Here is a 26257-nt window from a genome sequence, read left to right on the forward strand (position 1 = left end):
CCCCCCCACACTCCCCGAGTCCCAATCTCCCGAACCCACACACTCCCCGAGTCCCAGTCTCCCGAACCGAACCCACACACTCCCCGAGTCCCAATCTCCCGAACCGAACCCACACACTCCCCGAGTCCCAATCTCCCGAACCCCCACACTCCCCGAGTCCCAATCTCCCGAACCCCCACACTCCCCGAGTCCCAATCTCCCGAACCCCCACACTCCCCGAGTCCCAGTCTCCCGAACCGAACCCACACACTCCCCGAGTCCCAATCTCCCGAACCCCCACACTCCCCGAGTCCCAGTCTCCCGAACCCCCACACTCCCCGAGTCCCAATCTCCCGAACCCCCACACTCCCCGAGTCCCAATCTCCCGAACCGAACCCACACACTCCCCGAGTCCCAATCTCCCGAACCCCCACACTCCCCGAGTCCCAGTCTCCCGAACCCCCACACTCCCCGAGTCCCAATCTCCCGAACCCCCACACTCCCCGAGTCCCAATCTCCCGAACCGAACCCCCCCCACACTCCCCGAGTCCCAATCTCCCGAACCGAACCCCCCCCACACTCCCCGAGTCCCAATCTCCCGAACCCCCACACTCCCCGAGTCCCAATCTCCCGAACCCCCACACTCCCCGAGTCCCAATCTCCCGAACCCCCACACTCCCCGAGTCCCAATCTCCCGAACCCCCACACTCCCCGAGTCCCAATCTCCCGAACCCCCACACTCCCCGAGTCCCAGTCTCCCGAACCGAACCCACACACTCCCCGAGTCCCAGTCTCCCGAACCCCCACACTCCCCGAGTCCCAATCTCCCGAACCCCCACACTCCCCGAGTCCCAATCTCCCGAACCGAACCCACACACTCCCCGAGTCCCAATCTCCCGAACCGAACCCCCCCCCCACACTCCCCGAGTCCCAGTCTCCCGAACCCCCACACTCCCCGAGTCCCAGTCTCCCGAACCGAACCCCCCCCACACTCCCCGAGTCCCAGTCTCCCGAACCGAACCCCCCCCACACTCCCCGAGTCCCAATCTCCCGAACCCCCACACTCCCCGAGTCCCAATCTCCCGAACCCCCACACTCCCCGAGTCCCAGTCTCCCGAACCGAACCCCCCCCACACTCCCCGAGTCCCAATCTCCCGAACCCCCACACTCCCCGAGTCCCAATCTCCCGAACCCCCACACTCCCCGAGTCCCAGTCTCCCGAACCCCCACACTCCCCGAGTCCCAGTCTCCCGAACCGAACCCCCCCCACACTCCCCGAGTCCCAGTCTCCCGAACCGAACCCCCCCCACACTCCCCGAGTCCCAATCTCCCGAACCCCCACACTCCCCGAGTCCCAATCTCCCGAACCCCCACACTCCCCGAGTCCCAATCTCCCGAACCCCCACACTCCCCGAGTCCCAATCTCCCGAACCCCCACACTCCCCGAGTCCCAATCTCCCGAACCGAACCCACACACTCCCCGAGTCCCAATCTCCCGAACCCCACACTCACTGAGTCCCAGTCTCCCGAACCGAAACCACCCCCCCCCCCACACACTCCCCGAGTCCCAGTCTCCCGAACTGAACCCCCCACTCTCTCCGAACCCTGCGTCCCAATCTCACCAATCCCCCCCGAGACGCAACCTCCTGTACCCCAATCTCCCCAACCCCCCCAGAGTCCCAATCTCCCGACCCGTCCCTACCCAACTTTACATTATCGCACAAGTCAAAAATGATCCCATGATGTCTGTCATTTATCCTTTTTAAAAATGTTTTATGCTTTTAAACTGCTGGTCAGGAGCAGCTTGAAGAAAGATATAATGTATAACTAACTCTCTGGGCACATTCTAAGTGACAGTGAGGGCTCTCCCCATTCACGATGCAACTGCTGTGGAACAAATTAACGTGCCATCAGGGGATGCACAACAAGGCAGCTCGGAAGAGGAATCACAGGAAGCTGTTCACGGGTGTCCCAGGAGCTGAGCCTGAAAAGTGCACCATTTTAATTGCCGACATGAAGGTAGAACTGTGCACTTTTAGCAGGTGTAAAGTATACTCCGGTCACGGGAAACACCGAGCTCGGGTTGAAGGGAAGGTTTTCCAGTTTCTGAACTCACAATGTGAGTCAGCCTTTCTCTCCAAGAGAAACCCTCGAGAGCTTTTTGAGCCAGCATGTAGAAAGTCCTACAAGAGAGGGGGCGGTACTGGACCTAATTCTAGGGAATGTGGCCGGCCAAGTGGAAGAAGTGCTAGTAGGTGAGCACTTTGGTGACAGTGACCATAATTCAGTGAGATTTAAGGTGGTCATGGAAAAGGACAGGGAGGGGCCGGAAATAAAGGTTCTAAATTGGGGGAAGGCCGATTTTAATAGGATAAGGCAGGATCTGGCCAAAATGGACTGGGATCAGCTGCTTGTAGGAAAATCCGCATCGGAGCAATGGGAGTCTTTCAGAAGGGAGATTGAGACCATACAATGGCAACATGTTCCCGTAAAGGTCAAGGGTGGTTCCAAGAACTCCAGGGAACCTTGGATGTCAGGGGATATACGAGAATGGATTAGGAAAAAAAGGAGGGCTTTTGGCAGATACAAAAGGCTAAAGACGGAGGAAGCCCTAGAGGAGTACAAAAAGTGCAGGGGGATACTTAAAAAGGAAATTAGGAGATCAAGGAGGGGCCATGAAATAACACTGGCGAGCAAAATAAAGGAAAATACTAAGATGTTTTATAAGTATATTAAGGGTAAGAGGATAACTAGGGAAAAAATAGGGCCCATTAGGGACAAAAATGGCAATCTGTGTGTGGAGCCGGAAGATGTAGGAGGGGTTCTAAATGAATTTTTTGCATCTGTTTTCACTATGGAGAAGGGCGACGTAGACATAGAAATACGACAGAGGGACTGTGATATACTCGAACATATTAACATCGAGCGGGAGGAGGTATTGGCGGTTTTAGCAGGCCTAAAAATGGATAAATCCCCAGGCCCGGACGAAATGTATCCCAGGCTACTGTGTGAGGCAAAGGAGGAGATTGCGGGGGCTCTGACACATATATTCAGAACCTCTCTGGCCACAGGGGATGTGCCAGAGGACTGGAGAACCGCTAATGTAATACCATTATTCAAGAAGGGGAGTAGGGAAAAACCGGGGAACTACAGGCCAGTGAGCCTAACATCAGTGGTAGGAAAATTATTATTGGAAAAAATTCTGAAGGACAAAATTAGTCTCCACTTGGAGAAGCAAGGATTAATCAGGGATAGTCAACATGGCTTTGTCAAGGGAAGATCATGTCTGACTAATTTGATTGAATTTTTTGAGGGGGTGACTAGGCGTGTGGATGAGGGTAACGCAGTGGATGTGGTATACATGGATTTCAGTAAGGCCTTCGATAAAGTCCCGCACAGGAGACTGGTCAAGAAGGTACGAGCCCACGGAATCCAGGGTGCCTTGGCACTTTGGATACAAAACTGGCTTAGTGGCAGAAGGCAGAGGGTGATGGTCGAAGGTTGTTTTTGTGACTGGAAGCCTGTGGCCAGTGGGGTACCACAGGGATCTGTGCTGGGGCCCTTGCTGTTTGTGGTCTACATTAACGACTTGGATATGAATGTAAAAGGTATGATCAGTAAGTTCGCTGATGATACAAAAGTTGGTAGGGTGGTAAATAGCGAGGAGGATAGCCTCAGTCTGCAGGACGATATAGATGGGTTGGTCAGATGGGCGGAACAGTGGCAAATGGAATTTAACCCGGAAAAGTGCGAGGTGATGCACTTTGGAGGGACTAACAAGGCAAGGGAATACACAATGAATGGGAAGACCCTAGGCAAGACAGAGGGTCAGAGGGATCTTGGTGTGCAAGTTCACAGATCCCTGAAGGCGGCGGAACAGGTAGATAAGGTGGTAAAGAAGGCATATGGGATACTTGCCTTTATTAGCCGAGGCATAGAATATAAGAGCAAGGAGGTTATGATGGAGCTGTATAAAACACTGGTTAGGCCACAGCTGGAGTACTGTGTGCAGTTCTGGTCGCCGCACTACAGGAAAGATGTGATCGCTTTGGAGAGGGTGCAGAGGAGATTCACCAGGATGTTACCAGGGCTGGAGCGCTTCAGCTATGAAGAGAGACTGGGAAGATTGGGTTTGTTTTCCTTGGAGCAGAGGAGGCTGAGGGGGGACATGATTGAGGTGTACAAAATTATGAGGGGCATAGATAGGATGGATACTAAGGAGCTTTTTCCCTTCGTTGAGGGTTCTATAACAAGGGGGCATAGATTCAAGGTAAAAGGCGGGAGGTTTAGAGGGGATTTGAGAAAGAACTTTTTCACCCAGAGGGTGGTTGGAGTCTGGAACTCACTGCCTGAGAGGGTTGTGGAGGCAGGAACCCTCACAACATTCAAGAAGCATTTGGATGAGCACTTGAAATGCCATAGCATACAAGGCTACGGACCAAATGCTGGAATATGGGATTAGATTAGACAGGTCTTGATGGCCGGCGCGGACAAGATGGGCCGAAGGGCCTCTATCCGTGCTGTATGCCTCTATGAGATCGACTGGACTGTTGTACAGGCCCCAGCACAAAAAGGGGCAGTCCAAAGAGTGAAATTCCAGAGGACTATTACTGGCGTCTCTCTGGCTGAGATTATGGCTAAGAAGGATTGGAAACCCGAGGTGTGCCAGGCTCAATGTGAACAAGCAATTAGGGCTGCCAAGGAAGCCAAGGCGGCCAAAGCTGCAACAAAAAGTCAGTGCGCCTACAACTACGGCAGCTCAGAAGATAACACCCACACAGAAATTTGCTAAGCCAGTGAAGACTCTTGACTTCCATGCATTAATGGAAAACGCAAAAGATCACACAGTTCGATGTTGATGTATAATAAAAAGCCAGAATAAAATTCAATGTTTTTTGTGTCTTACAAAAAAAAGTATGCACTGTGTCAGTATGAGGCCCGATAGTTCAACTGGTAAAGCATTAACAATTGACAAAAAAACCACTAACATACATGATTTAAATTTCATTTAATTTTAGACAGAATTTAGCAAATGACATGAAGATCTTTTAAAGATACTTTAATACATAATCAAAAATATTTTTCATCAAAATAATAGCTCTGCTATTTAAACAATGTCGCATATTCCATGGTTCATGATTTTAAGATCTAAACCAAGTTCCCTGAAAGAGAATGGAAATATTAATTAGTGCTCTACTTTAAAAAAAAGACTTGCATTTATATAGCACCATCCACGACCGCAGGACGTCCCAAAGTGCTTTACAGCCAATGGATTACTTTTTGGAGGGTGGTCACTGTTGTAATGTAGGAAACGCAGCAGCCAATTTGCGCACAGCAAGATCCCACAAACAGCAACGTGATAATGACCAAATAATCTGTTTTAGTGATGTTTGTTGAAGAATAAATATTGGTCAGGACACTGGGGAGAACTCCCCCTGCTCTTTGATGCATTTAGCTCTCCTTTTCCCCATAAAACAGATGTTAGCCAAACAATTCCAGCATGGGAAGGAGTGGAGACAAGGGGGTAGCTTTTGCAGATAGTTGTTTCCCAGGTTACTGGTGGTCCTAGTATGTTCTCATATGATGCATGAAGTTGTCTGACAATTGGTGTCGAGGAATATTCTGATTTCTATTATCTATGGGGCTTTACCAGAATTACAAGATGAAATCAATGGGACCTAAAACAAGAGTCATTTTATTCACTGAGATCAACTTTAATAATCATTTCTATTTTCAAATCTCCCAAATTATTTTCCTGTCCCTGTAATGCATGTGTTTGTGCACTCATTAAAACCAATGTATTCTTCAGCTATTTTGTTTAATCTTTATTTAAAAACAACATTTTCTCTCCAATTGTCTCTGATTACCTAGCTTCACCTGCCATACTGGAGCTGATTATTGTACCTGTTTTTGGACAGCAACAGGACAGTAGTGCAAGAAAATTTGGAGTGCAGATCGTACTGTCCCGCTGACCTCCAGGGTGCTGTCATATCCCAGACAGTCTGGCTGCAAGTAATGAGATTGACAGATTAATGTGTGCAATCTAAAAATTTACTCTAATGATAAAACAAACTAAAACCTTGGCACTCACGAAAATAACGGAATAATACCTAACAGCCTACAGAGAGTGAAAGAGTAAAAATTGGGAAAAGAATATTCCCAGTTTCTGATAACCAGAAACAAAATCAAACCCATGACCTTACATTACTCAGCAGAATACTGAGTTCTGGAAAAGTCTAAAAGTTAGAGACCCACAAATCGCACTCTGTTTTTGGCGTAATTTTAAAGAGTACAAGTGGGGCACGTGACCTTTTTTTGGGGTGGAAATGGTTTATGCTGGTTTTAGGAATGTAGGAACAGGAGTAGGCCATTCGGCCCCTCAAACCTGTTTCACCATTCTCTTAGATTATAGTTGATACGTATCTCACCTCTACCCACCGTTGTTCCATGTCCCTCGATACCCTTACCTAACAAAAGGGTATCAATCTTGGTCTGGAAAATTTCAATTAACTCAACATCCACAGCCTTTTGGGGGAAATGAGTTCCAGATTTCCACTACCCACTGTGAAAAAATACTTGCTGATTTCACTGCTGAACGGCCTGGCTCTAATTTTAAGGTTATGCCCCCTTGTTCTGGATTCCCCACCAGAGGAAATAGTTTCCCTGTATCTACCCTATCGAATCCCTTAATCGTTTTAAATACATTAATTAGATTACCCCTCAACTTTTTAAAACTCTAAATGAGTACAACCCGTCCTCATAATTTAACCTTTTAAGCCCTGTTATTGTCCTGGTCAATGTGTGCTGTACCCCTTCCAAGGTCAATATATCTTTCCTGATGTTTGGTGCCAAGAAACAGAACATAGTACTCCAGGTGGGGTCTAACCAAGTCTAGAGATAATGGGCATGTACTCCAGTTGGTAGGATATGACTCGTGGTGTGTTTTTCTTTTATTCCTTCATGGGATGTGGGTCTCACTGGCTAGGCTGGCATTTATTGCCCATCCCTAATTGCCCTTGAGCTGCCTTCTTGAATAACTGAGTGGCTTGCTAGGCCATTTCAGAAGGTGATTAAGAATTGACCACGTTCGTGTGGGTCTGGAGTCACATAGGCCAGACCGGGTAAGGACGGCAGGTTTCCTTCCCTAAAAGGGCATTAGTGAACCAGATGGGTTTTTAAACAATCCAGTAGTTTCATGGCCACCATTACTAGTTCTTTTTAAATTCCAGATATTTTTTTTAATTAATTGAATTTAAATTCCCCAGCTGCCATGGCAGGATTTGAAACCATGACTGCAGAATATATTAGTCCAGGCCTCTGGATTACTAGTCCAGTAATATAACCACTATGCTACCGTACCTGGTGGCCCCCAGGGATCTGTACTGGGGCCTCAGCTTTTCATTATATTTATCAATGACTTCACCAAAGGAACAGAGAGCTGTATATCCAAGTTTGCTGATGACACTAAGTTAGATGACACAGTAAATAGTGTAGATGGGAGCAGAAAGTTGCAAAGGGACATTGAGAGATTGAGCAAAACTGTGCGAGGTCATTCACTTTGGACCCAAGAAAGACAGATCAGAGTACTTTCTAAATGGTGAGACTGTGGAGGAGCAGAGAGGTTTAGGGGTCCAAGTACAGAAACCACCAAAAGCAGGTGGACAGGTACAATTCTTTTTTTAAAAAAAAAAGGCTAATGGAACGTTGGCCATGATCTCAACAGGGCTGGAACACAAAGGGGAGGAAGTTATGTTACGGTTTGTATAAAGCTCTGGTTAGACCCCATCTGGAGGCTGTGTTCAGTTCTGGGCACCGCACCTCAGGAAGGATAGATTAGCCTTGGAGAGGGTGCAGTGCAGATCCACCAGAATTACAAGGCCAGGTTGCGTGGAGTCGGCTTGTATTCCCTCCAGTAAAGAAGATTAAGAGGTGATCTGATTGAGGTGTTTAAGATGATTAAAGGATTCAATCAGGTAATTCTCTTCCCTCTCCCGCACTCCCTCTGGAGTCCCCCAAGGATCTATCCTTGGCCCCCTCCTATTTCTCGTCTACATGCTGCCCCTTGGCGATGTCATCTGAAAACACGGCGTCAGATTCCCCATGTACACTGACGACACCCAGCTCTACCTCACCACCACCTCCCTCGACCCCTGCACTGTCTCTCATTTATCACACTGCTTGTCCGACATCCAGTACTGGATGAGCAAAAATTTCCTCCAACTAAATGTTGGGAAGACCGAAACCGTTGTCTTTGGTCCCCGCCGCAAACTCCATTCCCTAGTCACCGACTCCATCCCTCTCCCTGGCCGCTGTCTGAGGCTGAACCAGACCGTCCTATTTGACAGAGGTGAGCTTTTGACCACATGTCCGCTCCATCACCAAGACCGCCTATTTCCACCTCCGTAACATCGCCCGTCTCCGCCCCTGCCTCAGCTTATCTGCTGCTGAAACCCTCATCCATGCCTTTGTTACCTCTAAATTCAACTATTCCAATGCTCCCCTGGATGGCCACCCATCTTCTACCCTCTAAATTTCAGCTAATCCAAAACTCTGCTGCCCGTATCCTAACTCGCACCAAGTCCTGTTCTCCCATCACCCACTATGCTCACTGACCTACATGGTGTACCGGGAACACCTTGATTTTAAAATTCTCACCTTTGTTTTCAAATCCCTCCGTAAGTAATAGGAGCAGGCCATACAGCTCCTCGCGTCTTCCATTCAATAAGATCATGGCTGATCTTCGACCTCAACTCCACTTTCCAGCCAGATCCCCATATCCCTTGATTCCCCTAGAGTCCAAAAATCTATCTGTCTCAGTCTTGAATATACTCAACGACTCAGCATCCACAGCCCTCTGGGGTAGAGAATTCCAAAGATTCATAACCCTCTGAGTGAAGAAATTCCTCCTCATCTCAGTCTTTATTTGCCGATCCCTTATCCTGAGACTATGCCCCCTAGTTCTAGACTCTCCAGCCAGGGGAAACAACCTCTCAGCATCTACCCTGTCGAGCCCCCTCAGAATCTTATATGTTTCAATGTGATCACCTCTCATTCTTCTAAACTCCAGAGAGTATAGGCCCATTCTACTCAATCTCTCCTCATAGGACAACCCTCTCATCCCAGGAATCAACCTTACCTAAAACCATCTCTGTAACCTCAGAGATCTCTACGCTCCTCCAATTCCGGCCTCTTGCGCTTCCCCGATTTTAATCACTCCACTATTGGCAGCTGCCTGGGCCCTAAGCTCTGGAATTCCATCCCTAAACCTTTCCACCTCTAAGTCGCTCCTTAAAACCTACCTCTGACCAATCACCTGTCCTAATACCTCCTTATATGGATCAATGTCAAATTTTGTTTGATAACGCTCCTATGAAGCGCCTTGGGATGTTTTATTACGTTAAAGGCCCTATATAAATGCAAGTTGTTGTTGATAGAGAGAAACTATTTCCTCTGGTGGGGGGAGTCCAGAACAAGGGGGCAGAACCTTAAAATTAGAGCCAGGCCGTTCAGGGGTGATGTCAGGAAGCACTTCCTCACACAAAGGGGAGTGGAAATCTGGAACTCTCTCCCCCCCAAAAAAAGCTGTGGATCCTGGAGGTCAATTGAAAATTTCAAAACTGAGATTGATAGATTTTTGCTAGCCAATGGTATTAAGGGTCATGGAACCGAGGCGGGTAATTGGAGTTAAGATAAGATCAGCCATGATATAATTGAATGGCGGAACAGTTTCAGAGGGCTGACTGACCTCCTCCTGTTCCAATGTTGTGCGAGTTTGGGAACTCTAGTGGATTGGAGCCTGTCTTTTACCAACAGTTTCCTTGGCATCGATGTTTCCTTCAAACTGCATACAAAATGGTCTCTTATTGCACCATCCAGAAACCCACCAGAGTCACATTTCTTGGACAGTTTCCTCAGTTTTGCCATAAACTGAGAAATATGGTCGTCGACCCTTTCCCTCCTCTGGTTTAAATTTCATCAGTTCCACAAATACAAGCGGTGTTGGAATCTGATGTTCTTTGACTACTTGGAGCACCCCCTCATTCAGACTGGGCAGGAGCAATCAGATTCTTAATCAATGTAGATCCGCAGAGAATCAGTAAAACTCCTCTCCCTCTCGTGATTCACAATTATGTGGGACAGGCTGGATGGACCAGAAGGTCTTTTCCTGTCCATCATTGTTCGTATAACAAGATACGAGCTAAAGGCAAGGAATTTACCAACGGATGGGACAGTCTTTGGGATATGAAGGAACAGAATTAGGAAAACACATTAGTAAACGCTGTAAACACAGAAACAAATTTAAACTTAGGAACTCACATCAATGACATCACTCTGAGTCACAGGCAGTTCTGAAATAGAAAAACACACAGATCATTGCAATGGACACGAAGATACAAAGACCCCTCATTCCCCACTGTTTATTGAGTAAGGAGGAAGAAGGCGTCAGCTGTGGTTCAGGAAAAGCAATCTCGCCTCAGACATCACCGTCACACATCCTGCCCCACTCCAGAGACTTGAGCCCATAATCCAGGCCAACACTCCCAGTGCTGTACCGAGGGAGCGCCGCACCGTCGGAGGGGCAGTACCGAGGGAGCGCCGCACCGTCGGAGGGGCAGTACCGAGGGAGCGCCGCACCGTCGGAGGGTCAGTACTGAGGGAGCGCCGCACCGTCGGAGGGTCAGTACCGAGGGAGCGCTGCACCGTCGGAGGTGCCGTCTTTCAGATGAGATGTTAAACCGAGGCCCCGTCTGCTCCTCTCAGGTGGATGTAAAAGATCCCACGGCCACTATTGGAAGAAGAGCAGGGGGAGTTCTCCCTGGTGTCCTGGGGCCAATTTTTATCCCTCAACCAACATCACTAAAAAACGGATTACCTGGTCATTATCACATTGCTGTTTGTGGGATCTTGCTGTGCACAAATTGGCTGCTGTGTTTCCTACATTACAACAGTGACTACACTTCAAAAGTACTTCATTGGCTGTAAAGCTCTTTGGGACGTCTTGAGGTGGTGAAAGGCCCTGTAGATATACAAGTCTTTCGTTCTTTACACATGATGGGGATTCTCACTGAAACCACATTAAACATTTTAGTAAGTCACTTATTCAAAAAGAGCCCAAATAGCAACAATCGTTTAGAATATCGACAGTTAAAATGGTTCCCTCTAACATTCTTGAATCATATTATCGCCAACAAAATCCCAATTATCAGTGTTCATATTGGAATGGGAATAATTCCATCAATATCAACAAAAGGAAAGATTTTGCTCTGTTTTTTAATAAAATACAATACCCACAATATCAGCACTAACCTGTCGTCACCATTTGCCATTTCAGTGTCTGGTAAGACTAGTTTTACTTTAAATTACTACACCTGTAATTTATAACAAAATGTGTGATAGTTTAATTTGTCACCACTACATCATTTAATGAATTTTCAGATGTAAAAGAGTCCCTTCCACTAGACTCCATTATTCTCCCACTCTGTAGTGGTCCTGGGTTCAAGTCCCACTGCAGAACTAGGCACATAATCCAGGCTGAGACTGCAGAACCAAAGGGGACATGAGGGAAAACTTTTTTTTACACAGCGAGTGGTTAGGATCTGGAGTGCACTGCCCGAGGGGGTGGTGGAGGCAGATTCAGTCATTGCCTTCAAAAGGGAACTGGATAAGTACTTGAAAGGAAAAAATTTGCAGGGCTACGGGGATAGGGCTGGGGAGTGGGACTAGCTGGATTGCTCTTGCATAGAGCTGGCACAGACTCGATGGGCTGAATAGCCTCCTTCCGTGCTGTAACCTTTCTATGATTCAGTACTGAGGGAATGCTACACCAGCAGACTTGCCATCTTTCAGATGAGGTGTTAAAACCCAGAGCTCATCTGCCTGTTCAAGGGGATGTAGAAGAACCAAAGGCATTATTCAAAGAGAAGTAGGGAGTTTTCCTGGTGTTCTGGTCAATATTCTTCCCTCAACCATCAAAAACAAATTAACTGGTCATTCACCTTATTTGCTGTTTGTGGGATCTTGCTACGTGCAAATTGGCTGCCGTGTTTGTCTACATAACAATTGTGACTACACTTCAAAATCAATCGATTGGCAGTTTGGGAGATTCGGAGGATGCAAAAGGTGCTTTTTAAATGTACATTCTTCTTACAAATATTAAATGGTAGTATGTGGTATAAGATTATCGACATCACTCACCCGAGAAAACAAGAATCACAATGGCAGCCACGAGAGAAACCTCACACATCTTCATTATTAAACAGATGAATGTAAATTGAAGGTTAGTGCTGACGGTATTTATAGTCACATCCTGTTCCTGTTTGTGACATCACCGTCACACATCCTGTTCCTGTTTGTGGCATCACCGTCACACATCCTGTTCCTGTTTGTGACATCACCGTCACACATCCTCTTCCCGTTTGTGACATCACCGTCACACTTCCTGTTCCTGTTTGTGACATCACCGTCACACATCCTGTTCCCGTTTGTGACATCACCGTCATACATCCTGTTCCCGTTTGTGACATCACCGTCACACATCCTGTTCCCGTTTGTGACATCACCGTCACACATCCTGTTCCCGTTTGTGACATCACCGTTCTCCTTTAGAGTCACTTGAAACGTGCTGAATGAATAATTAAATATTATTTTTCAAAACTTTATAAAAGGATGTTTTATTGTAGGTTGATGTAAATATGAACAGAACAAGTGTTGGGTGCGGTCACTGACACTGAAGTGTGTCGGACACTGCCTTTCACCTCAGGGGATGCAGCCCAAGGCTAGAGAGGGACCTCTCCTCAGCTGCCTGCCAGGGTTGTCCTTGAAATGAGCTTTGGGCAATTTGAATCCAGTTGAAACTCGAAAGCAATAAATAAACTGCTGATAATTCAGCACTATCTGACATCCAATTATGAATCTTAAATCAGGGTGACCATGAAGGTAACTGAATGAAATTGTTTCACTAGTTCAGTCTGGCTCTTATCCTGAGGCTGGGGTTAAACAGGAATTAACAATTGGAAATTGGGATGGCTGCCTCTGTTTTCAAGTGGGAGCGTCCTTATTCTGATAGGTTCTTGTAGAGTGATTGATTGCTGTGGGGACACTGACAAAATGAAACTTCAGGCCAATTTAAGAAACGTGGCTGGGACAGTAGGCCCACTTATATATACTGTGGTAAGGTGCTCGGGCTTCTCAGTGCTATCCATCTCAAATACTTCAATAACCCTGACCTCACAAAATGAGCCAGGATCGGGGGCATGGCCATACTCATGCAGGCAGCAGAGCAGTACATTAGAAATTTGAAAGCTGTTAAATCTATTGATCTGTAGTTTGTAACAATTAATGTCTTGGTCTGATAGTAAATGAGTTTTTTTTTATTCGTTCATGGGACGTGGGCGTCGCTGGCGAGGCCGGCATTTATTGCCCATCCCTAATTGCCCTTGAGAAGGTGGTGGTGAGCCGCCTTCTTGAACCGCTGCAGTCCGTGTGGTGACGGTTCTCCCACAGTGCTGTTAGGAAGGGAGTTCCAGGATTTTGACCCAGCGACGATGAAGGAACGGCCGATATATTTCCAAGTCGGGATGGTGTGTGATTAGGAGGGGAACGTGCAGGCGGTGTTGTTCCCATGTACCTGCTGCTCTTGTCCTTCTAGGTGGTAGAGGTCGCGGGTTTGGGAGGTGCTGTCGAAGAAGCCTTGGCGAGTTGCTGCAGTGCATCCTGTGGATGGTACACACTGCAGCCACAGTGCGCCGGTGGTGAAGGGAGTGAATGTTTAGGGTGGTGGATGGGGTGCCAATCAAGTGGGCTGTTTTATCCTGGATGGTGTCGAGCTTCTTGAGTGTTGTTAGAGCTGCACTCATCCAGGCAAGTGGAGAGTATTCCATCACACTCCTGACTTGTGCCTTGTAGATGGTGGAAAGGCTTTGGGGAGTCAGGAGGTGAGTCACTCGCCGCAGAATACCCAGCCTCTGACCTGCTCTCGTAGCCACAGTATTTATATGGCTGGTCCAGTTAAGTTTCTGGTCAATGGTGACCCCCAGGATGTTGATGGTGGGGGATTCGGCGATGGTAATGCCGTTGAATGTCAAGGGGAGGTGGTTAGACTCTCTCTTGTTGGAGATTGTCATTGCCTGGCACTTGTCTGACGCGAATGTTACTTGTCACTTATCAGCCCCAGTTAAATCAGTCATTTCACATCCTTAGGAATCCTTGCCAATTTAGTGAATTTACATTATATCCTTCAGTAATTGAGATCCCCATCTTCTTGAAGATGCAATGGGTGCAAGTTGTCAGAACCAGTCTACTGACCATTTAACCATTTGAAGACCATTTAACCTTATGGCCACATTACTCTCACACTGTCTAGCTCCTTCTCTGTTGTTCCTGGAATTCTTCTATCTCATTGGGAAAATTTTTCTCTTGCTTCTGAGTTGGGACAGATGTGAAGTTATAATCTAGCACCTCTGAAGCAAAATACTGGGGATGCTGGAAATCTGAAATAAAAACAGTAAATACTGGAAACACTCGGCAGGTCAGGCAGCGTCCGTGGAGAGAGAAACAGAGTTAACATTTCTGGTCGATGACCTGTCGTCAGAACTGGAAGGTGTTACAGACTTAACAGATTTTAAGCAAGAACAGAGCCAGGAAAAAGGGGGGAGGGAAAGAACTAAAGAGGTCTGTGATAGGGTGGAGGGCGGGAGTGATTAAATGACAAAAGGGATGATGGTGCAAGGCAAAAGGAGATGATCCAAGACAAGCATAGAAACAAAAATGGGCCCGTGCCCACACACTCACTACTATTACAACTCTCACTCACATCTCGCACACAGACTGTCAGCTATTCCACCATGACAGCCACATTCTCCAATCATCTCACAAGACTCTCCCGCACACACTCCCCTCTTTCTTGCAGGAGAAGGTTGCACACACCAGTAACAGGCTGCTGCCCACCAGCACACCCTCTCCCCTCCTTGAAGAGAGCGTATTGCCCATCTTGGGAAGGGGCAGAGTAGAGGCGGTGACGACTAGCAGCGCTGGAGGGGACACCACGCAGGGTTCGACCCGATCAAGTCAGCTTCCCGCTGGGCAGGACAGGTTAAAATTAACCCCTGCATTTCTGATGACGTGCTGAAGGATTTCAGCAGCTGATTTAATGCCAAAATATAGGTGCTTGTACCTGCAGAATGAGAAGATGAGTTGTGAATGTGGTAATGTAACTGTACTCAGGATAGGGCTTCAGCTGCTGGTATCTGGACTCACCGTCCAGTTTGGAGAAGCTGTTTGTCCCTATTTAAACGTGCAATCTTATTCACTGCACAGCTATTGTGCCTCTGACGCTTTATTGCTCAGTAAGGCAGCTCGTGTCAACACATAACCTGGTCTTCATCAGCTTCAGCGCACTGACCGAGTAATCCCACTGAAGCAGGGACTTTGTTAGGACCTGGGTATTATTGTACATGTTTCATCTCTGATTTGACCACTGCAGTGCAACCATTTAGAGATCCAGAAAGAATGAACCATGGAAGTGGGCACATGATAGGTGATTTTCAGTGGTCAGAATTGTTGGCAAATTATGCATTCATATTTCTGGTATACACAGCCTGCAAGCAAAGCTTCCCAGCGGAAACACAACGTTACCCCGACAAAAGCAAGAAGCCTTCAATACTGTGAAGAGAAAACTGATGAATGACTTGCTTTGATCCTCCGGAGAAGATTGAGCTTGTTCTAAAGTCTGGCAATGAGGGCTTTCGAGCTACCTGAACACAAACAGTCGTGCAGGACCAAACATCCACAATTGCCTGAATCAGCAAGACACTTTCACAGTGATACTCTCAGACTAAAAAGGAGGCTCTTTCTTTAGACTAGCGTTGTCTGGATTGTGCTTTGTATTTATATGGTTATCGACTACAATCCCCTGGAACCACTCTTTCACGGTCCTTCCAATAAAGAATAACTGCAGAAACTGCGAACTATCAAACGGCCTATTAGTGAGGAAAGAATAATCATGGGGATTGATTCTTGAAGTGGCCTCTAAGCTGTTCATCAGCAGACAGTTACCCAGTAACTGATCTCGCTGCAGCCCAGGTTTCTTTCCTCCTCACACGCAATTCCAAAAGCCGGATTGCTGTGTGAAATCCCAAAAGAAACAATATCTGATCGCTGTCTTCAGCTAGCAATCGAAACTGAGATGGATGGTGGAACCAGTTGTTAAAATAAGCACAACAGCTGCTCTCAGGAGATGAAACATCCACATCTGCATTTTCTCACATAAAACACGAGCTTGTACTATCTGACAAAAGTGACTTACTTCTATTTTGGCAACAAACTAGTCATTTTACAGAGGTTTATGGTGCCGTCCGAGCTCATAAAAGACTCCAAAACCTGACTGAAATCAAAAATCTTAAAAGGAAAAAGCATAGTTCCTGAGAGCTGAGAAGTATGTCGAAGATTGGAACGAGCTGACCATCCTTCCATCTACAGGTGACAGAAATTACAACTAGCCCTTTGGACCAAAGTCATCATCAGCATCTTCCTAATGGCAGACACCTGTTGGTCATAATCGATGAGGTGTCCAGAAGTCGACACAGTAACTACAACCTCAGGTCAGAGGCTGGGTATTCTGCGGCGAGTGACTCACCTCCTGACTCCCCAAAGCCTTTCCACCATCTACAAGGCACAAGTCAGGAGTGTGATGGAATACTCTCCACTTGCCTGGATGAGTGCAGCTCCAACAACACTCAAGAAGCTCGACACCATCCAGGATAAAGCAGCCCGCTTGATTGGCACCCCCATCCACCACCCTAAACATTCACTCCCTTCACCACCGGCGCACCATGGCTGCAGTGTGTACCATCCACAGGACGCACTGCAGCAACTCGCCAAGGCTTCTTCGACAACACCTCCCAAACCCGCGACCTCTACCACCTAGAAGGACAAGAGCAGCAGGCACATGGGAACAGCACCACCTGCACGTTCCCCTCCAAGTCACACACCATCCCGACTTGGAAATACATCGCCGTTCCTTCATCGTCGCTGGGTCAAAATCCTGGAACTCCCTTCCTAACAGCACTGTGGGAGAACCGTCACCACACGGACTGCAGCGGTTCAAGAAGACGGCTCACCACCACCTTCTCAAGGGCAATTAGGGATGGGCAATAAATGCCGGCCTCGCCAGCGACGTCCACATCCCGTGAACGAATAAAAAAAAAAGCCAAAGCTGTTTTACCAACATTTTCACCCTCGGTGCCCCACGAGTTATTAGGAGCGACAAAGCCCACCCTTTAATGATAGCAAATTTGCTTTGTTTTTTGGCATTGGAAAATAACCACTTTGACCTCAAGCGAATAGAAGAGTTGAGAGGTTTGTGAAAACCACTGAAGGAAACGCTTTGTACTGCGGTCGTCAAAAGGAATGCCAAGAATTGTATCCCTATTTCAGAAACTCCACACAGCTCGCCTGGAATTCGCCATCAATGGTATTGTTTGACAGACCTTCACAGATTCAACTTCCTACTCTGCCCTAAGGGGACGAGTAAATCTAACCCTGCGCCTGACCCATGGAGTATTTGATAAGAGAGAATAGAATTGCAGACAGGAATTCCTATCCCAAACTCAGTGGGAGCTCTGCCATCTCTGAGTTAGAAGGTTGTAGGTTCAAGCTCCATTATGAAGACTTGGCAACATAATCTAGGCTGTCACTTTAGTCCAGTATGGAGGGGATGCTGCAGTGTCGGAGGGTCAGTACTGAGGGAGCGCTGCAGTGTCGGAGGGTCAGTACTGAGGGAGCGCTGCACTGTCGGAGGGTCAGTACTGAGGGAGCGCTGCACTGTCGGAGGGTCAATACTGAGGGAGCGCCGCACTGTCGGAGGGTCAATACTGAGGGAGCGCTGCACTGTCGGAGGGTCAGTACTGAGGGAGCGCCGCACTGTCGGAGGGTCAGTACTGAGGGAGCGCTGCACTGTCGGAGGGTCAGTACTGAGGGAGTGCCGCACTGTCGGAGGGTCGGTACTGAGGGAGCGCCGCACTGTCGGAGGGTCAGTACTGAGGGAGCGCCACACTGTCGGAGGTGCTGTTGCTTAGTTGAGATATTAAACCGAAGCCCGGTTTGCTATCTTCAGGTGGATGTAAAAGATCGCATGGCACTATTTGAAGAAGAACACTGAAGTCCTGCCTAACATTTATCCCCCAGTCAATGTCATTAAGACAGATTAACTGGTCATTTATCTCGTTACTATTTGTGGGACCTCGCTGTGTGCAGATTGGTTACTGCGTTTCCCGATATTATAACAGTGACTACACTTCAAAAGTCCTTAATTAGCTGTGACGTGTACTGGGGTGTCTGAAGGACATGAAAGGTGGAAGCAGATTCAATTGTATATATCATCTTTAATTGTGTAAAATTGTATATATCATCTTTATGCACATATTTATGATTTGTGAATCTAGAGGTATGATTTGTATGCTGATGGGAACATTATGGGATGGAATTTGCGCCCAGAGACATGTACAATCGGGGCGTAAAGCAAATACCCATCCAAAAAAAAGGAAACTGAGGGGCAAGTTAAGCACATAATTACGCTACGCCTGAATTTCCTTGCTCTTTTATGCCCATCTATTGAACCTTCTGCCTGAACGCATCTTGACTTATTATAATGGCTAAGTCTACTCTCAATCATCAGCAAAGTGATGGAAGGTGTCGTTGACAGTGCTATCAAGCTGCACTTACTCACCAATAACCTGCTTACTGATGCTTAGTTTTGATTCCGCCAGGACCACTCGGCTCCAGACCACATTACAGCCTTGGTCCAAACATGGACAAAAGAGCTGAATCCCAGAGGTGAGGTGAGAGTGACTGCCCTTGACATCAAGGCAGCATTTGACCGAGTGTGGCACCAAGGAGCCCTAGTAAAATTGAAGTCAATGGGAATCAGGGAGAAAACTCTCCAGTGGCTGGAGTCATACCTAGCACAAAGGAAGATGGCAGTGGTTGTTGGAGGCCAATCATCTCAACCCCAGGCAGGAGGTTTAGAGGGGATTTGAGAAAGAACTTTTTCACCCAGAGGGTGGTTGGAGTCTGGAACTCACTGCCTGAAAGGGTTGTGGAGGCAGGAACCCTCACAACATTCAAGAAGCATTTGGATGAGCACTTGAAATGCCATAGCATACAAGGCTACGGACCAAATGCTGGAATATGGGATTAGATTAGACAGGGCTTGATGGCCGGCGCGGACACGATGGGCCGAAGGGCCTCTATCCGTGCTGTATAACTCTATGACTCTATGAAAGAGACCAGAAATGCAACTTCTTTCTTTTGCTTGATGTTTAGATGACCTTTTCATCTGTCAGACCTTTTCATGTTCTGATACAAGCAGGTTGGAAAGTACAGTGTGAATGTTGCATGGATGATAAGTACAGTGGAAAATACCAACTCAGTCGTGGGAATCAGAATTCTTAGTTTATTTCCTTCCACTTTCTACCTCTGATGGCCAGAGCTGGAGCTCCATGCTCCAAACATGGATCTGTTGGCCTAGCACCAAGTGAAGCTGGCACTTTACGTTCTGAGCACTGTATCCTGTTGGCCCATCATCAACCAATCTGGCATATTGTGTCCTCAGTACACACCTGTTGGTTTATTATCAACCAAATGCTCTTGACATTACGCTGTTCAGAAAAAAAAAACCTTAAAAAATGAAAATGTGAAAGAGCTATCCACTGAAGAGCGAGTTAAACTCAGGAGCCATAATTCCCAGTGCTATAAACAGGGAATAAAAATGCCTCTTGATAGCTCCATTCAAATTCAGGAGGTGATTCGTCCATCTGGCCGTTATTGAATTATTTGTTCAATTATCCCTCGTGCAGGAACACAGAGCCTAGACTTTCTAATTGCCGTTAAATTAATGCTGGTCGGAAAATCTAGGCCATTTCCAATAAGCAGCAACAGTAAAGTAAGAGGCTCAGTTACCACTCCACCACAATGGGGTTTTTTTTATTTGTTCATGGGATGTGGGCGTCGCTGGCGAGGCTGGCATTTATTGCCCATCCCTAATTGCCCCTTGAGAAGGTGGTGGTGAGCCGCCTTCTTGAACCGCTGCAGTCCGTGTGGTGAAGGTTCTCCCACAGTGCTGTTAGGGAGGGAGTTCCAGGATTTTGACCCAGCGATGATGAAGGAACGGCGATATATTTCCAAGTCGGGATGGTGTGTGACTTGGAGGGGAACGTGCAGGTGGTGTTGTTCCCCATGTGCCTGCTGCTCTTGTCCTTCTAGGTGGTAGAGGTCGCGGGTTTGGGAGGTGCTGTCGAAGATGGTACACACTGCAGCCATGGTGCGCCGGTGGTGAAGGGAGTGAATGTTTAGGGTGGTGGATGGGCTGCCAGTCAAGCGGGCTGCTTTATCTTGGATGGTGTCGAGCTTCTTGAGTGTTGTTGGAGCTGCACTCATCCAGGCAAGTGGAGAGTATTCCATCACACTCCTGACAGTTCCTTTAGGCCCATTGTTAGGTACGGAAAGTACACCCCAACCGGGAGGCCTGAAGTTCGGCCCCGGCCTCATTCACATTATTTGGGTGAGCTGTCAGGTCCTCCGCAGGCAGCCCGCCCGTTTTCAAAAGGTGAATGACTCGCGGACAGCGGACCAAAGCTCAGTCCTGGGATCGCCACTGAAGTGAACGTGGGTACTATGGAGTCGGAGGATCATGGCTGAGGATGGGGGCTGCAGGAGACTCTCATCATTCCAGGTGCCACTGGATTGGAACTTCAGTCTGGGGTGGGGTGGGGGGATGGAGGAGGGGAGGTCTAGAAGTGGAATTTTCAGAGGAAGCTGTGCACAGTTGCCCCGGGATTGAGTCCGGATAATGTGCAGCACCAGTGCCTCTAATCTGTCTGATTATTGTACACGGAGAGTGCTGAGAATGTGGAACTCACTGCCACATGGAGTGGTTGAAGCAGAGAGGTTGATGCAATTAAAGGGAGGCTTTGATGCAGACATCAGGGAGAAGGGAATAGAGGGACATGGGAGGCAGTGTGGGAAGAGGTAATTAGAGTGGGAGGAAGCTTGAGTGGAGGATTAATGCCAGCATAGACCAGGTGGGCCAAATGGCCTCTTTCTGTGCTGTAGATTGTGTGTAATTCTCTGTAACTTCACCAGCAGATGATAGAGAATGAAAACAGATACAATCCAGAAGCAATTTCATTTATTCAGAATTCAGTTATGAGTTCTAAAAAAAATACTCCAGTTTCATAACATCTTTTTCATCAAACTGCATCTCCTATCCCTTTTTGCACGCTTGTTCCAGCAGGAATTTGATGTCTGTACCATTTAGCCTGAAAAAGGATGAAAAATGTTAAATAATTGCTGTTTGATATGTAGTTTTTTTCACCCACATTTTGCCCTCTAGAACCTTGTGATCAGCTCCCTCTAACATTATCAGATAATGATGTGGAGATGCCGGTGATGGACTGGGGTTGACAATTGTAAACAATTTTACAACACCAAGTTATAGTCCAGCAATTTTATTTTAAATTCACAAGCTTTCGGAGGCTTCCTCCTTCCTCATTTACCTGAGGAAGGAGGAAGCCTCCGAAAGCTTGTGAATTTAAAATAAAATTGCTGGACTATAACTTGGTGTTGTAAAATTGTTTACAATTATCAGATAAATCTTAGCTCAGAGCTGCACCCACTGGGAGAGAATACTGGTAATTCAAATGGCCAGAAAATCCTGTAGGTCCCATTAATCTCCATCCAAATCTCTGATACTCACTCCCAGAGCGTGAAGCCTGGAATACAAGTTTACTAAATTACTCTTTCGGACCATATTTTCCTCTGTTCAATCATCTTAAAACAAAAGGTAAATCAGGAGGTGTAACGCTGGTCGAAAGTGCTAACGGTCTTTGTGTTTGTGCCAGAATCCAATCTGGAGTTTCCTTGCCATCTAAAAATGGATTAGCATTAGCGAGAACCTTCACCACACGGACTGCAGCGGTTCAAGAAGGCGGCTCACCACCACCTTCTCAAGGGCAATTAGGGATGGGCAATAAATGCCGGCCTCGCCAGCGACGCCCACATCCCATGAATGAATTTTAAAAAAAGAAGCAGGAGAAAAAGCCGATGTTTGCTTTTTAAGGTGATTACTATTATCAGTGTTAGCTTGGCGCAGATGGTAGCACACTTGCCTCTGAATCAGAAGGTTGTGTACTTAAGCCTCACTTAAGTGCATCACCGAGGGAGTGGCGTATTGTCAGAAGATATCCTTCTGATGAGGTGTTAAACATTTACCTGAGGAAGGAGGAAGCCTCCGAAAGCTTGTGAATTTAAAATAAAATTGCTGGACTATAACTTGGTGTTGTAAAATTGTTTACAAGTGTTAAACAGAGGCACTGTCTGCCAGTTTGGGCGATTGTAAAGGATCCAATGGCCCTATTTTAAGAAAAACAATGAGCTGTCCTGACAAACAATCCACCTTCAATCAACTACCTTGCTGTGTGAAAATTGGCTGTTGTTTCTGCCCACATATGAAGTGCTTTGGGATGTCCTGAGGGATATGATAAGGTGCAATGTAAAGGCAAATTCTTCTTTCATACTTATTGACGAATTGCTGCAGCAATCTGTCACTGCATAGTCAAACCAGGAAGTGAATTTTCTACTCCAAGTCAGACCTGGCATTAATGAGTTTAATGAATGGGAAAAATTCAGAAGTATCACCACACAAGTGAATAGTAGGCAGGAGTAGTTTGCAGAGAGCGTGTGTGTACTAAATGATGTAGAGGTAGTAACTCCTCTGAATCCCCTGCAACTCCCAGTAAAAGTGTTTACAAATCTGTTACAACTAACAAGAAAATACTGGTGAAAATATTAGAGACATTGATAAAAGATAGAAATTTAGGATCAGTGCCAGAAGCATAAAGTGGAAGGTTAGGTATTTTTAACTTTCAACTTTCCCAAATTATTTTCCCTTCCTTATGATGTAGAGGTTTATCTAGTTTCTGAAACGCATTCGATCGTCAGCAATATTGTCTTTAATTTTCCCTCTATTCCAAAGGCAGTAACTTACAATTTCACCTGTCACCACACCCCAGTATAAATTCTTGAGTCATTATTCTACACAGTGATTGATGGCAGATTGTTAGACAGTGGGGCAGGGAGAGAGGAGGAATTCAAAGCTGAATCTTCACCTGATACAAAAGGAATTGTAATGACACTAACCAGCCAAAAAGACAGAGAAGACAGCGGTATCCATAACTTGGACCGTATTCAGTACACAGCTCAGTTATCGTCAAGGGACATACTGGAAATTTGTAGATATCATCACAGGCATGCTGCAATAGATGAGATCAACAGACTAATGTAAACTAAAGAACTTTCCCCATTTTTGAAAACAACAAACTAAAGCCAAGAGCTCACCAAAGTCAATGGGATAATAAGGGTCACCCTTTGGATGGGAAGGGAAGGAAGTATTGGGGAAAAATTCTCAAGCTCCCTTGACAAATAGAAGCAGACTTAAGAACTAGGACCTCACCGTAAAGTCAGTCAAAGAAACAACCCAAGACAAATCTGAAATAGACAAACATACAAGATTATCACCAAGGATTAATTGTACATAAATTGTAGAAAACTGTTTATTGAGCAGGATATCTTTTCAAAGTGATGGGGATTCCCACTGAACCATGTCAAATCTTTCAATAAATCACATCATCAAAAAGATCCCAAGTAGAAGATTAATGACGGGATTGTCCCACTGATTACAACAGACTATGACTATTGTCCATTAATCAGGAGCATCATTTAACATTTGTTATTCCATTCTCTCCATTAAAATCCCAATTATCGCTGAAATGGGAATGGTTCCTTCAGTACTAATGTCTGTTTTGTAATAAAACACAATTCCCATATTATCAGTGCTAATCTGGCTCCTCTGTTGTGATTGGCAGCTTCGGCTTAAAAAGTTTAACTCATGCACTTGTCATTTTAAAATGTCTCCACTCAGAACAAAGTTAGAAGATCAGTTCAGCGAGATTTCAGATGTAAAACAATCCCCTCCCTTGAGACCCCATTATTCTACAAATATTAAACAGTACTATAAAATATACAGTTATGAGCAACACCCACCAGTGAAAGCAAGAACCACAACAGCGGCAATGAGAAATACTCCATCAGTCCTCATTGTGAAGTCGCTGAATATGAGTTCAACTGTTCGGCGATGATACACTTGCAGATCCTCTTCCTGTTTACAATATTATCATCGACATCCTGAAAGTCTCTGCATTCAGGCTAAATAAGTGACTGAATAATGATTTTCAAAACTTTTTAGAAGAATGATTTCAACAGGTAATTGGTGAGGTTCCAGCAATGGAGGCATGTTAACTCACTGCCTATTGTCTGTGGGCCTTGGGTTTGTATACTGCCAGACGAAAAGGATGAATATCTTCCATCTATGTTGTCTTCAGGAGTCATGAAATGAGTTTCAGGCATTCTCATTAGTGTTGCAAGTCAAATATAAAAAAACCTTTCCACCACCGAGCACTAATCGGCACTCAGGGTAAATCTCAATCAGAGAGAAGAGAATGACTGAATTCACTATCAGACCAGCGCAGTAAAGGGTGTTACTCTGAGGTTCGGGTTAAGGATCACTGTTGGGTTATTGTTTTTATTGAAAAGCCTTGGTCAAGACGCAAGGCTCATGGTTCAGGTCCCCATCGAGACGAGAAAGACTAGAAGCAAAGATGAGGTGAACCAAGAAATAGTGATACCAAGCTTGGGTTTTTAAAGCCTGGAGGAGAAAGGGAATACTGGGGTGGGGGCAGGAAATCCACATTTTTGAGGTCATGAGAAAAAATTAGTTACAATAAGACAGTTTGAGTTTGTTGGACAGTTAGAAGGGCTCTCCGCCTGGGAATAGTGCTCAAGTCTTACCCAAAAGATGAAAGAGAATCTTCAAATATGCCCTAGTGTCTGGGCTTTCACTCAAATACCTGTTTGTTTCCCCTACCTTTGTCAATGTACTGCAAATCATTTCAAAGATTTTAAAATGGCTCGGCAGTGGCCCAGCAAGTTTATCTACCAGTAGTTGAAGGCCCCAGGTTTGATTCCCGGTCTGTACTAAGTTAGCTGATCTCAAATGATAGAGGTGCAACAGTTGGCCTCCATACTCCTGGATTAGGGGGCGGGGGGGGACAGTTGCCCTGGACAGTGCATGCATGTGGATATAAGGTGGGGGCAACAGTGGGTCTAACTATGAAGGCCCCCGTGATCAACCCTTGCCTCCTAGGCTCACACTTGAAGAATGGTGACTTAGACACGGGTCTGGGGAGACCCTGGCATGTGTGTAACCAAAACCCAGCACAGAGTGAGTGTCTTCAGGAGAGCAGAAGAGGGAATGAGGACGAAAAGGCAAAGAATCATGTGTGTTGCTATTTTCTTTGTAAACATTTGCTGCCACAGTTTGAGATAACACTGTACAGGACAAATTATTGGGCATCATATTAATTGTGGTAAACAACATGACATACAAGGGAAGTCAGAAGCTGGTGGATAACATAGGAACAGGAGGAGGCCATTCAGCCCCTCGAGCCTGTTCTGCCACTCAATGAGAACGTGGCTGATCTGTATCTTAACTCCATCCACCCACCTTGGCTCCATATCCCTCAATACTCTTGACTAGCAAAATCTATCAATCTCAGATTTAAAATTATTAATGGAGCTAGCATCTACTGCTTTTTATGGGAGAGAGTTCCCCACTTCTACCACCCTTCTTTGTGTGAAGTGTTTTCTAACTTCTCTCCACGTTGACCTGTATCTTCTTGAGGCCAATCAATTGGGCTACAGATTTATCTCGCTGTGTGGCACTTTCTGTAGCCATGGACATTCCTTAGTGATCTTCCTGGCCTGGCAATTGGACACTAGTCCACATCCTTCCATGTGTTGAGGTAGCATCTGATTTTCTCCGAGGTCGGCTTCCTGATGTATGGATTTTTTTAGGGTTTGGAGAGGTGGGTCCCATTCTGGAGATCACACAACCATTTGCAGCAGTGACCCACAATATTACAAGGTTTCAATTGGCTGGTGGATCTACAATTAATTCCAGATTACAGAAGGGCAAACTTTATTGAAATGGCAGATGATTTGGAACAGGTTAATTGGTTAATCCCACTGGGTGGTGATGAAATCGATACAGAATATAAATGGGAAGTTTTTAAGAACAAAATAAAAGGCTTCTTCAACAGCACCTCCCAAACCCGTGACCTCTACCACCTAGAAGGACAAGAGCAGCAGGCACAAGGGAACAACACCA

At 46.3% G+C, this 26257-nt stretch overlaps 1 long non-coding RNA gene and 1 pseudogene across 1 annotated transcript; one reads left to right on the top strand and one right to left on the bottom strand.

The window, feature by feature from the left end:
* The first annotated feature begins 1992 nt into the window (after window positions 1-1992).
* LOC137306324 (large ribosomal subunit protein eL24-like) lies at window positions 1993-4861 on the top strand (annotated as a pseudogene).
* A 162-nt stretch (window positions 4862-5023) lies between these two features.
* On the bottom strand, window positions 5024-10393 carry LOC137306355 (uncharacterized). The gene is made up of 3 exons (XR_010958860.1): window positions 10297-10393; window positions 5884-5985; window positions 5024-5141 (listed from the first exon to the last, which is right to left on the bottom strand). It is a non-coding gene; the product is annotated as an uncharacterized lncRNA (long non-coding RNA).
* Between the last annotated feature and the right edge of the window lie 15864 nt (window positions 10394-26257).

This window comes from Heptranchias perlo, chromosome 43 (assembly GCF_035084215.1).
Source record: "Heptranchias perlo isolate sHepPer1 chromosome 43, sHepPer1.hap1, whole genome shotgun sequence".
Lineage (NCBI taxonomy): Eukaryota > Metazoa > Chordata > Chondrichthyes > Hexanchiformes > Hexanchidae > Heptranchias > Heptranchias perlo.